At 44.0% G+C, this 12652-nt stretch overlaps 1 pseudogene; it reads left to right on the top strand.

Moving 5' to 3' along the window:
- The first annotated feature begins 577 nt into the window (after positions 1-577).
- On the top strand, positions 578-1173 carry LOC135324139 (vesicle-associated membrane protein-associated protein B/C-like; annotated as a pseudogene).
- Positions 1174-12652: the final 11479 nt, after the last annotated feature.

The raw sequence follows: 12652 nt of genomic DNA, 5'->3' as shown, positions 1-12652 counted from the left end.
GACACGGCAACAAGAAACGATAAGATGGCGGCAGGACTTTTAGCCCCATGGCGTACCATGCTTGAGACCCTGAAAGAGCATAGCAAGAAGAAAACACAGGGACCGAAGGCACCCGCAGCCCCCACAGCACCTCCGTCAAGCGACACGGTGGTGGGGGCAGTGGGTGGACGGGACTCCCCAGGAAACGGCCCAGAAAATCCATTTGACCCAGGGCCGATCGATCTGGAACAGGAGCCGGACCTCTATCCACCTCTTAATGTGCCTTGCTGTGTCCATCTTATGGCCCCTTTGGAACCACTGCCCCCTCAAGAGACGGGGCCGCCCGCGAGTGCAGACTGCCCACAACCCCCCACATTGACCCCGCCTTCTGGGAAGGATCCATCGCCCCAGGGCCGCCCGGCGGGGCGTGACTACACTGGCTGGGCACGCCCCCCGCCTGCCTTCCTTCCCTCCCTCCTTTCTTTCCTGCCTTCCTTCCCCTCCCGCCCAGCCCTTCCTCTCTCTGCCTGGTGCCGCCTCCGCCTGGTGCCGCCTCTGCCTGGTGCTGCCACCGCCACCGAGCAGCAGGAGGAGGAACATGGCGAAAGCGGAGCAGGCCTCAGCCTCGAACCGCAGCACGAGCTCAAATTCAAAGAGCTTTTCACAGATGTTGTCACCACAAACCTGAAGCTCGGCAATCCTACAGACAGAAGTGTGTGCTTCAAAGTTAAGACCACAGCACCACGTAGATACTGTGTAAGACCTAACAGTGCAACTATCGATGCAGGAACATCAATTAATGTTTCTGTGATGCTACAGTCTTTTGACTATGATCCTAATGAGAAAAGTAAACACAAGTTTATGGTTAAAAAAAAAAAAAGAAAAAAAAACAAAAAAGAAAAAAGAAAAAAAAAAAAGAAACAGTCTATGCTTGCTCCAGCTGATGCTTCAGATATGGAAGCAGTATGGAAAGAGGCAAAACCAGAAGAACTCATGCATTCGAAACTTAGGTGTGTGTTTGAGCTACCAATGGAAAATGATACACCTCATGACATAGAAATGAAATTGTATCCACAACTGCAACAAAGACAGATTCTTCTGTAATGTCTAAATCAATAAGTCCCTCTTCGGAGGCACCCAGCTCGAGCTGTAATTACTGCACGCGTGTCATTAAAATTTAATTATTTAATTTGCTTTGATTTGGCTCTGAACTTTTCTGCGGGAACCTAGGGTCAGGCCCTGTTACGGTGGCCGACAAGCCTAATTTCCATAACAGTTTGGCAACCCAGGTGGGACCCTAGGCGACCACTGTCGGGGCCTCTCGTCTCCAAATGATCATCTGGCGCCATCGGGTGAGTTCACCTGGGATTTTTGGCAACGAGCGGCACCGAAAAGGTGAGTCTTAAACTCCCGCCTAAATTCTAAACTCTGGTCTGGTAACAGTGCACTGTAAGGGGTACGCGGGCTGGCCACCGTAAGGCATACCAGGGGATGGGTGCGAGTCCCATCCCCAGGGTTTGAGTGGGCTTTAAGTCCCAGCTCGGTCCGGCCGGAAAGGGGAGTGCACAGCCTGATCAGCATAAGGCGCACTGCAAGACTGTAAGACAGAAGTCTAGAGTCACTGTGACTGGTGTGTGTGAACAGTACTGTGTGTGTGAGTGTGTATAGCCTGGGAACCGACCGGGGCGCCCGTCGGCTGATGAAGCCGCCCGCTGCAAAGGGACAGCAGTCCTAGCTGTCAAAGACTCGGGTGGTGTGAGTGCGGTTCCCAGAGAGTGAGAGAAAGAGAGTGTGTGATTTAAATTAAAAAAAAAAAAGTTGGTCCAACTATGTCAGGAGGATTGCCCATTCCTGACAAAGGAGGAAAACCCAGCGGAACCCAGCAAGGGACTTTTGATCAGCAGGCTAAATTGTCCCATGATTTCTTTTTTTCTTTCACTAAAATGCAAAAGCGCTACAAAAAACTTATCATATCACAAGAGACCAGGCCCAAAACATTATTTGAAGTTGCCCTGATTGCCAAAATGCATCCCCGTTACCACCCTACTTAGGGACCAACCCTCGAGGCCTGCAGCCTTGCAATGTCTGGCAGACAGACGTCTCCTGTTATCCCTCATTCGGAAGACTGAAATATGTCCATGTCTCTGTAGATACCTTTTCCCATTACATTGTCACTACTGCCCATGTTGGGGAGAAGAGCCGTGATGTATGTCGTCACTGGCTTGCCTGTTTTGCCACAATGGGGGTTCCCACTCAAATTAAAACTGACAATGGTCCTGCATACACTGCACAACGAACGCGGGCATTTCTTCAAACCTGGGGGGTCACTCATGTGACCGGAATTCCCTATTCCCCAACTGGCCAGGCAATAGCGGAATGTACCCATCGTACTCTAAAAGACATGCTTGAAAAACAAAAAAGGGGGAATAGCCCCGGTGCCTCCCCACAAGAGCAGCTGTGGAAAGCCTTATATGTTCTCAACCTCTTAGACCATTATACGGACCAAAGTGCAGTTAATGAGCATTTCTCATGCCCTACGTGGCGAGAACAGCCTCGGGTTCACTACAAGAACCTGGAAACGGGTCAATGGAGTGAACCAGTAGACTTAATAACGTGGGGGAAAGGTTATGCTTGTGTCTCCACAGGTAACGGGCTTCGTTGGATGCCTGCACGGCTGATTCGACCTGTTGACGCATCCCTCGAAACACCAAACGAGGACTGAGAGCCCGATAAGATGAGCCCATGTCGGGACATTTTCTGGCAATATCTGCCTGCCTCGTGCAGGGTCAATATTGACTCATAAAAGCTTACTGCAACTACGCGACCTTACTGATAAGTTGTAGATAGAATCAGAGTGGAACCCTTTTGAGGGATAGGACTGGATGTTAGGTTTGGGGTCGTGGGTTAAGAAGGTACTGGCGTGTGGATTGGTAATCTTGCTAAGATTTCTAGCCCTTGCTATCTATCTCCCCTGCTTAATAAGCCTTATGCAGAGAATGACTCAAAGGGCTTTGCATCAAGTACTTGCTGTACAAATACACACTGCACTGGCAATATTTAGTTTAGAAAATAAAAAAGGGGGAGATGGAGGGGCAGACAGCGAGGGATTGGACAAGATAGAGTTAAGGAGCCGAAAGCCTTGGGAGGAATAAATAGCAGTATGTAGATAAGGTAGTAGCTGCACGGGATGAGAAGGAGTGATGATGGGAACTTGACCTTCGGGAAAGTACCGATCCGGGCTAGAGCTTATATATAGGGCTTGCTTGCTTGAATAAAGTTGATTCTGATCCAGCACATCGGAGTCCGTGAATCAGACCGCCACACTTTAAAGTTATAATCAGCAGAAAAACAGCAATCAACTGGGGTGAAAATTCACTCTTATAGCTCTCACAGCATGGAACATTCATGCAAGGGAACGGATCTAACACTTCCTTCTGGTTTGCCTGAGACCAGGTACAGCCCTTCCCTTCTACAAAAAATGCCTGTTAAGAGCAGGAGGGAGTTAGCAAGGTGCTGTTTAGATACTCACATACTGTGTTCTGCATTCCTGGAAGGCAGCAGAGCAGAAATGCATTGTCTTATGAGTAGCCAAACTAAGAAGGCTGCTTTCTTATGGATTTGTGTCCTATGTCCCCTATGCACCCTGTCAAAATATCTTTAGCTCCCATCCCAAATTCTTTGTGACTGCCCCCGCCCACTACTGCATTCCTTACCTTTTGTCCCCTATAATATCCTCAGCTCCTTCACCTGTTTTTATCAGAGGGCAAGAAGAGGTATATAGCATAGTTGGTCTTGAGATGCACATGTTGATTAGCCAGCTGACAGCCCAAACACACAAATACCTTTTGAACACATGCCTCCCTCCCTTTCCCTCACTAGGGTGCAGCTATGGGTCTCTGTCCTCTACACAGCCTTTTCATGAAATGCATGCAACATACTTAACTTTGAGACTTCTATCCCCTCAGCCAATTGCAATAAAATTTGACAAATAGTTTAAAAATTTATTAAGGAGTGAGAGGAAGCAGTGAAAACACAGACAACGTGATCTTGTAAGCCTTGTGTCCTTGGGGAGCTCTGCAGTACAATGCCTATATTATTTCTTTACCTTCAGCTAGCAGATAATAATATTTATCTGGTTATTCCTGTACCTTCAGCTGCACAATTGGTATCTCCTCCCTGAAGGTATCCACTGCTCTCTCCAAGAGTTAACTATTTTAATATTTTCTTCTCTTGCTACTCATCTATAGAAGAAAATCAACACAGTAAACCAATAAATAATATGTCCCATTTGCATTCTGTTTTTAAGAATCAGCAGCCATTCCTTGATGCTATTTTGAATAGGAAAGGTAATATCAATGAAAGCCAGATTACATACAGTGGCTTTCTCTTTTTTTCTGTTAGGCTAAATATGATCATTGGAGTCAAAAAGGTGTTCACAGTCCTTTCTTGTTTACTAGGGGTACAGTGAGCTCATATGTCAGGGTTATTCTGTTTGACTCTAGACAACATTGGTGAGATGAAACATCAGTGAACTCCAAAAGGGGTGAACTCACTCTTGCATAGCAGTCAAGGGTATGCTAGCACTTTCTAAAGGGCTGAATTCTCCTGTTCATTCTGGTCTGTACACTGGCTTATCCACTTAGGACTAAACACTTTTCACATACTTCCCAGCCCTTTCCCTCTATGCAGCCTTCTATGTACAGATGTGCTTCAGACCTTTCAAACTCACTCAGAAAATGAATTCATCTTTTAGATGGCACTATAACATACTGTTCTTTTAAGCTTTTCCACCTTATCTGTAGACACTGGAAAATGTTAAAGAATTATTGATAATTGTACAGTCCATTTTAGAGATCATCGCATATCTCACACACACACATATGTTGCCTTTGCTCCTCTGACTGAATCCTTAGGTAAAGCTGCTCAGAGAAAAAAAAAAAAACAAAACACAGCAACATGAGCTAACAAAACAATGTGTTTAATGAAGACAGGATGTCAGAAGGCCTGCATGGTGGCACTCAGAGAAATTAATGTATCGCTCGCTTACTGACTTCCCAGATGTCTTGCTCCATCATTCTGACTCTTGCAATCTACAGAGTGAATGTTCTAATGTGCAGGAAAATGTATTTAAATTAGTGGTAGAGTCAAGTATCTCTCAAATATAGCAGGTAAAATACATTTACTCTCAGAGTTGCTTGTTCTGCGTTACAAGATGGGAGAATAATCCTGTGTACTTTTTAGAGATGTTTTTAAAGAGAGTATGTAAAGAGGTACAACACCAAATTGCCAACTTGAAGATCAGACAAGAGAGCTTTTAGTTTTCCTTTATAGGATGAAGTAAGATTTACTTTGTATGGTTGCTGGTCACATTTCACTAACAAATTCTGTGCTTTGTGCTTGTGAGAGGAGCACAAGGCATTATTAATGCTCTTCATTTCTCTTGCTCTCTTTCAGTGAAGATTTTGAGGTTTGGGGCTGCTGGAACTAAAGGTCTGCTACTGGAATGATATAAATAGCCTGTCTTTCTGGGAAGCTTGAGTATCACAGATACAAGGGTTTAACTACATGAAGATAATTAGGAAACTGAAGTCAAATTATGTTTCAAATCTCTGGTAGACAGCATTATTCGTAACTAAAGTGGCTTTAGCTCAGTTAAATACTCTTTGGAAGTGAAAGAAGTAAAACCAAATTGAAGCTTTTTTCATGCTAAATGACACTATCTCTAGGGCATGTAACACTAACTAAATAGTTCACTTTCAATTCATATTTTTAATTAATTCAGATTGATTTTTTTGAATATTCCAGTAGAGACAAGTTCTGGGAGCCCAATTAGGGGTACTTGCCTCACTTGAAGGACATAAATCACTCATCTGGTCATAAAGAGCCACTTGCTACAATAACTAGTGCTGCACTGGCTCGTATAAAGATGTGAGTGATTTCTCTACAGCTTATCACTTCCTCTGTAAATTACACTGCTGATAATGTAGTGATCCTAACCAGAAGAGTATTGTATATCGACAAGTTAGCGATCCACATAACAGTTGACCTGAGTAGGTGCAGGCCTGTGCTGTGCTGCACATATCCCTTGGCCACAGGATAAACTTAGCCAGCTAATTGTAATGGAGGAGCCTGTAGGCAGCTCCCACTTGGCACCAGCGATTATATCACCTGCATGTCCTTTTCTTTATCTAAAAGTGAAGCAGCGTGTTCTCATGTGAACATCCTTTTGCTTGACAGTAGGAATGATGAATAGACTAGTTTTCTTCTAGGAAAATCCTAAGAGCTCTAAAGACTAAAATGCTGGTGAACCTCACCATGGGTGGGATCTGCGCAGCATGCTGTGCCCTGACTGAGAGGGCCATTCGATGCTGTATCATCTCAGGGTTCCCAGCATCAGAAGGGATGTAAGATTTTATTGGTAATCTTCTTTTCTGCTCCTATCTTTCAATTTTCTGATTAAACATTGCATTATACTTAAAGATTCAAGTGGGCATTCTTCTTACCCAGATCCAGAAAGAACTGGCACCTACCCAGTGCACAACACCAGGCAGTGAAAGAGGGAGAGGCCCTCTCTTGTACTGGCTGTCCAAGAGCTTCTTAGAATTTCACAGTTCTGAAATATATAGGAGGCTTTGTTCCAGAAACAACTTCCCCCAGGAAAAGCTCTGTGGAGAGAGGTTTGGAGTAGACAGTCAGATTTGTCCTCTAAAGCACTAGCACAAGAGAGTGTTTCCTGCATCCCAAAGAAAAAGTTAATTTTTTTCTTCCCTCCTGCAGTATATACAGAGGTCACTGTTTCAGAAATGGTACAAATCAGACAAGTAGTTAGGAAGCTAATGAAGATTGGGATGTAGATTTGATTTGAATGCAAACCCAGTATTTCTGGAAGGATTCCAAATCATGTGACTGAGGGTCTAAATAAGGAAACAAGCTGAATATATAACTTTATATAACTATAGCTTTCAAATATGTATGAGAAATTGCCCTCAGAGTTCAACCTGGAACATATATAAAAGTGACCTCTGATTGCAAAGTAGTTACTAATCATGATTCATGCAATGTTTTTAAACATTATAAAATCCATATTTGATACTTTTTTTTCTCAAAATTCACTTTTCACCCACGAACGTCACTTCAGTATTTAAGGGGAACAAACAGAACCTGCAAAAAAGAAAGAAAAAGAAAAAAAACCCAACCAGTGGCAGTACTGATAACTTCTGAAAAAAACAAGAAGCATCCTAATGATTGGAAGGCAGCCTGACTAGAAACTCTGTATTCAAGTTAACACCTGCATTTGGTATCAGACATCATCTCTGAAAAGAAAGTTTGGTCTAGATCTAGAATGCTCAAGTTCCTAGTACTGTGGCCAAAGAGTTGGGAGGAGACCATTGTCTCCACTTCACTTCTTATCTAGAGCCTGGGGCTTGTTCTTAGCATAAATTAGAGTATTGAGCCGGCTCTAATTTGCTTCTGACTGCTGTTAGCCCCTGTGGCTATTCTGCTTATCCAATGAATGCTGAGCTTAAAGTCACCTTGAGAAAACAGCCCTTTTTCTCTGCATGGACACTGATAAAGGACATGGCAAGCAATGTGACTGCTTACAGCCTGGCCAGACGTGAAACTTGTGGGTGGAGGGCAAAACCATCAATTTGATTGATTGTTGCTTTGCTTTGAGCTGTTCTGAGTAGCACAATAAGAACAGGACTTATTGGATCCTGAGTTTTGTTAATAATGAGCCCAAGCCAAATGCATCAGGACCACTGTGAATATGACTTTCCAAGCAGACACAGCAGGTAGAGAATGGACTCATAGGCAGCAGATTCAGAGTCCACACACAGGGATCTGGAAACCATGCTTCCATTGTACAATTTAGCCTGTCCCTTGCATAACAAGGGCAGCAGAAGAGCAAGAACCTAGGCAAGGCCTAGATGCACAATAGATAAGTAATGAATATTTTCTGAGATCTCTTCCTTCCCTTCCCCTGATCTCATAACAGTATAGAGATTGCCAAGAAGTAAAGCAATTTCTGAAAAACAGCTCTTTTTAAAATGTAACTTTTAGCACATTTATTAGTACAGATAGTGGACTTACAAGCTTACTTTGGGGGAACTACTTATAGCACTGTTTCCAGAAACATGCACACAGGATCCCTCCATGCACAGACCAATAGAGCAAGGAGGTATCCTGCCCAGCATACAAAAAAAGAAAGAAAACACTCAAACCTCTGGTTCATTTTTTCTGGGCCTTTTATCTCACATGATCATTATTAGAATTGAGCAGTAAGACAGTATGATCAGAGCTAATAATCCCCGTGGGATCTACTCAGTCTGGGCTACCCACTGACTGGAGTCTTTTATTACTTCTTTCTTTAGATGGCCTGCCAGGAAGATATGGATGTTTTGTGTGTTCTGAGAGAGAAAGAGAGCACTTCTCTTCTGTGTGGTCTTGACTTTTAATAGAGCCTCTTCCTGCACCTATTGCTTTGTAGCTATGAGCCTGTTTGGTTATCCATAAATTCTCAGTGTGAGTAACGTGGGTAGACAGCCTTTGGGTTGTTGTGGAAGGTCCTGTTTATGACTCACTGAGCCTTGCAAAAGCTGCTCCTGTAACTGTACAGCAAGAACAGGATGTGTGTGAAGCTCATTTTGGGAAAACCAGTGTGAGCCATCTTTCTGGATTAATAGACAGGAAGGAGAAGTGGAAATGGCATGTTTCATAGAACTTGTTAGTTCAGAAAATGTAGCAACCTAATCAGCTCCTCCATTCACACTTGTATTCTCCATTTGGCTTATAGTAGCAAGTGCTTCTTTACGGCAAGAGGACAATTAGGAAAGTAATGTCTGCAAGACAAAAAAGTAAGAATTTCTGTGTTGAATACAAGAAGCTGCTTTTATGTTTCTATCCAAATTAATTCCAGTCAGCTGACAATGTAATTTTTCCTTCCCAGGCCCAACTATAGAACATAACTCGCATCCCCCCTCCCTGGCCTGTGTACTAAGCATTTTTTAGTGCTAAAGCAGTATGTTACTGTGATGAATTCAGATGAGTACTAATTAACCAATCTCAGTTTTAAAAAAAATGTAATACAAATTTCAATCCCCTTGTCCATCTGCCCCTGACAGCACCAGAAACTGACTGTTTGAAGCTTTTCTGTTCCTGCTTTGGGGGTACACCTGCCTTTTGGTATTCACTCAGCAGATTCCAGGGCACGCAAGCTTTCTGGAAAAGTGGAGGATTTCTCTCAGCTCTTTAGGGCAGAGCCTTTTGTCAGCCATGTCTCTGAGCCAGTTTCACTAACAGATTTTATCAGGATCAGCTATCAACATATTATATAGTCTCTCATATGACCATTTCTCCTAGGTACAACACAGATCTGGTGGATAAAGGATCTTTTCAGGTATTGTCCTGAGTATATTAGACTTCTAAATTTAACTACATATCTTCAGACTGCATGGCTAGACACATCTGGATAGTGTGTGAACAATTCACATCACTATCTCTCAACATCTGGGCTTATTTCAGGGGAAGAATTTCAAGCCACTCTCTAGAAGTTTAACAAACTTTTGTTGCTTTCTTATATGTATATGTTACACCACCCCACCCCACCCCTGCCCAAACTTGAGGGCTAGCCAATATTTGGGCTCTTGTAAGTCATTTCAATCTGAAAGAGAGACTGGTGATGGATTCAAGTATCCTCAGTACAACTCAGTTTACAAGACTACGTAAAGTCCTGTTTACTTGAGCACAGGGAGAATCTGTCAGTCTGAGAGGCCTTCTGTTCTCACAGCTCTCTTCTGTTCTCACTCTACTGACAGCAACTCAGAGGTGTCCTCTCTATGATTTTCCTCACCCTTGGTTGACCTCGCTTGTTCAGTTTATATCGGTTTTGGTGTGTTTCTGTGTATCAGTCTCCCATCTGCTCATACCCAGACATGTGTGTACCCTTTTCAAAAAAACAACCTCTGCTCAGAGCATTCAAATTCCTGAGCAGCTTTAGTTTTGAGTGAAATATGTGCTTAACCCTCTCTTACAGCAATCACGAATGAAAGCTGGTGGTTAAACCTGCCAGTTTCAACAAGGAGCAACCCTACCTATAAAATTCCTAATAGACTATAAATAATTCCAAATTTCTGCAAAATTCTCTCTAGTTTATATTCCTTTTTAGTGAGGTTAGATTACTCAATTCTCCTGTTTTTTTCACAGAAATCTCTCTTATATCAAGTCTCTCCTACCAGTATAGTCTCTCTCTCTCTCTCTCTCCCCCCCGCCATTGCGTCACAAAGTAACCATGCATTCATGCTTGCGTTTTCACCCATATCTGTCCTATCATCCATGCATAACTCAAAAAGGATCCATGCATAACTCAAAAAGGAAACAAATCAAGAAAACGCTAGATACTGTACTTGATTCCTCCAATGAAGACATTCCAAGTTAACAAGCTATGTTTGCGTTGCCCCAATTTACTTAGGAGTACTTGTACATTCTTCCTATACTGGGGATGCACATCCAACACTTTCTGAGCAACAGAGTTGGGGTCCTCAGGAGTCCTGAGGGGCTTTACCACTTCTGTCTCCTTTTGTTGCCAAAGAGCAAGAATTAATTCCCCCCTTTCCGGATCACTCTGCTTCACGTGTGCCAAGTACTTTTGAAGAGCAGTGGTATACACCTTATTTTTTTTGTATGCCGTCAAGCCTGGTTTTTGGAGAATGACCCTCCTTTCAGCACCAAAGAGTGTGCCACGTCAGCCCTAATCTCTTTCCCAGGTAGTGGCGGTACCCTTTAGCTGCTCCAGGTGTCTTGCAGACACCAGATACATTTTTTTCCACATATTCCATCACTGCTTAGCCAAAAGTCCCTGCGATGAGAGGAGGAACAAAACATAGAGGAGGCCTAATAATCCCACTGGCTTGATTCACGCTCTTATTAACTGTAAGGGTGAGGCGGGGGCACCACATGGACTCCCAGCAGGGACGGATACACAAACACAAGGCATACAATGGTCGATATGGAGCATTTATTACCTCTGCGTCTGAGCGGGGGTTCCCCGGTGTTTTCCCAGTCGAGGCAATAATGGAGCAGGGGATCCCTGGCACCGCTGAGTGTTGGTCCAGGGTGAGGAACACCGAGGGGGGGCACTAGATGAAGTTTTTATGTACCATACACATGCGCAGGAAGCATGTTGAGCTCATTGTTATTCTCCATTCAAAGCCCAGGTGCAGCGCCACCCTGGCACAGGCTCAACTACGTGACTATGGGTCCACATGCCCTGTTGATGCTCCTTTTCCCACAGAACGGTCTGGCTAGCTTCCATCGTCTATCTCCTCGACATTCTTCCGCACTTTCCCATACACTCCACCCCCACGATGGAAAGCTAGCTACAGGCCATCCCAATCCTCAGAAGGGCATGGGGTATGATGGCAAGGGAGTTTACAAGGTAATGAAATCAAAACATAATATAATACAAAGCAAGAGACAGACAAGAGTCCTCCTTGTATGAGGTGGCTGATATTCTCAATAGATGCCGATTCATCGGTGATGTTGAAACAGCACAACTCGGCAAAGTCATGGTGTCTGTGGTTATCTCGCAGTAGGAGGCAGTCGATCCCTAGGTGGTTTTGCAGTGTTCCTTGCTACACTGCTCCCAACTCCCTATTTAAGGAGGCAATGGCTCTAGATGTCCAATTTAAGCTTTGAGCCAAAGCACAGGTAACATGCCCTAACTGTTTACAATTATGTGCCACCACCCCCGGGATCCCAGCTAGGCTCAACAATAGGCCTAGAGCTTCTGCATGAGAAAATAAATTTATATGGGGGTTACAAGCGGTATCTTAGGATATGCTACAGGGTCCTCCGCCACTCCATCATAAAGGGAGGGATGCTTAAAGTAACACGACCCACAGTGTATAGGCCACCTGTGGCGTCGGCCGGCACATATGTATATGCTGTAGTGCCACACAGAAGGAACCATCCTAATGGTAGTATGAGGTGAGCAGACGCATAGGTAATATCCATAGTGCCATTACAAATTAACTGCATATCAGTTACACTCTGCAGAACAGAGGCAGCATTTACAAAGCGAAAGCAAGTATCTGCTTTAGATATGTTAGCCATATGAAAAGAGTAAGCCTAAGGTGTCAGCTTTTGGGAAACAATACCCAAATCGTAGAAATTCATGGGAGTAACAGAAATATCAATTTTTTTTTTTTAGAGTATAACTCTGTAATACCACGAGTGGAGCTGCTACACCTATGTAACAGGTAGTTAAGACATCATCCACTGATCGTCCTCCTGCAATACAGAAAGCAGACAGGTTAGCTGATCTTTGTGCCAGCCAAATCCATGTATTTACATGGGAAGCTGGATGGTCTTGTAGATCAAGGGCATCTGTCGTGGTCAGCAAGAGGCAACATTCCAACGGCAACTTACAGATGCTGGCGTGATAACCTGTTGATGGGAAGACAGAAAGGCATGGTATCGCCATCAGGAAGAACAAGAGCAGTGGCTCCTGGACCATCTGCTAAAATAGTGCCAGGTTGTTTTTTCTTTTGAGGAGTTAGTACCCACACACTGGCTAAACTGTGCACTGAGGGTGTTTGCTGAACTTGGGGCACTCCGGCAGTGTGGCTCAGGATTCCTCGCAGTATTGGTGCTCCCTGTGGAATATTTACTGGCA

The sequence above is a fragment of the Dromaius novaehollandiae genome, chromosome W (genome assembly GCF_036370855.1).
Source record: "Dromaius novaehollandiae isolate bDroNov1 chromosome W, bDroNov1.hap1, whole genome shotgun sequence".
In the NCBI taxonomy this organism is placed as follows: Eukaryota; Metazoa; Chordata; class Aves; order Casuariiformes; family Dromaiidae; genus Dromaius; species Dromaius novaehollandiae.
This window is presented reverse-complemented; position numbering and strand designations above follow the sequence as displayed.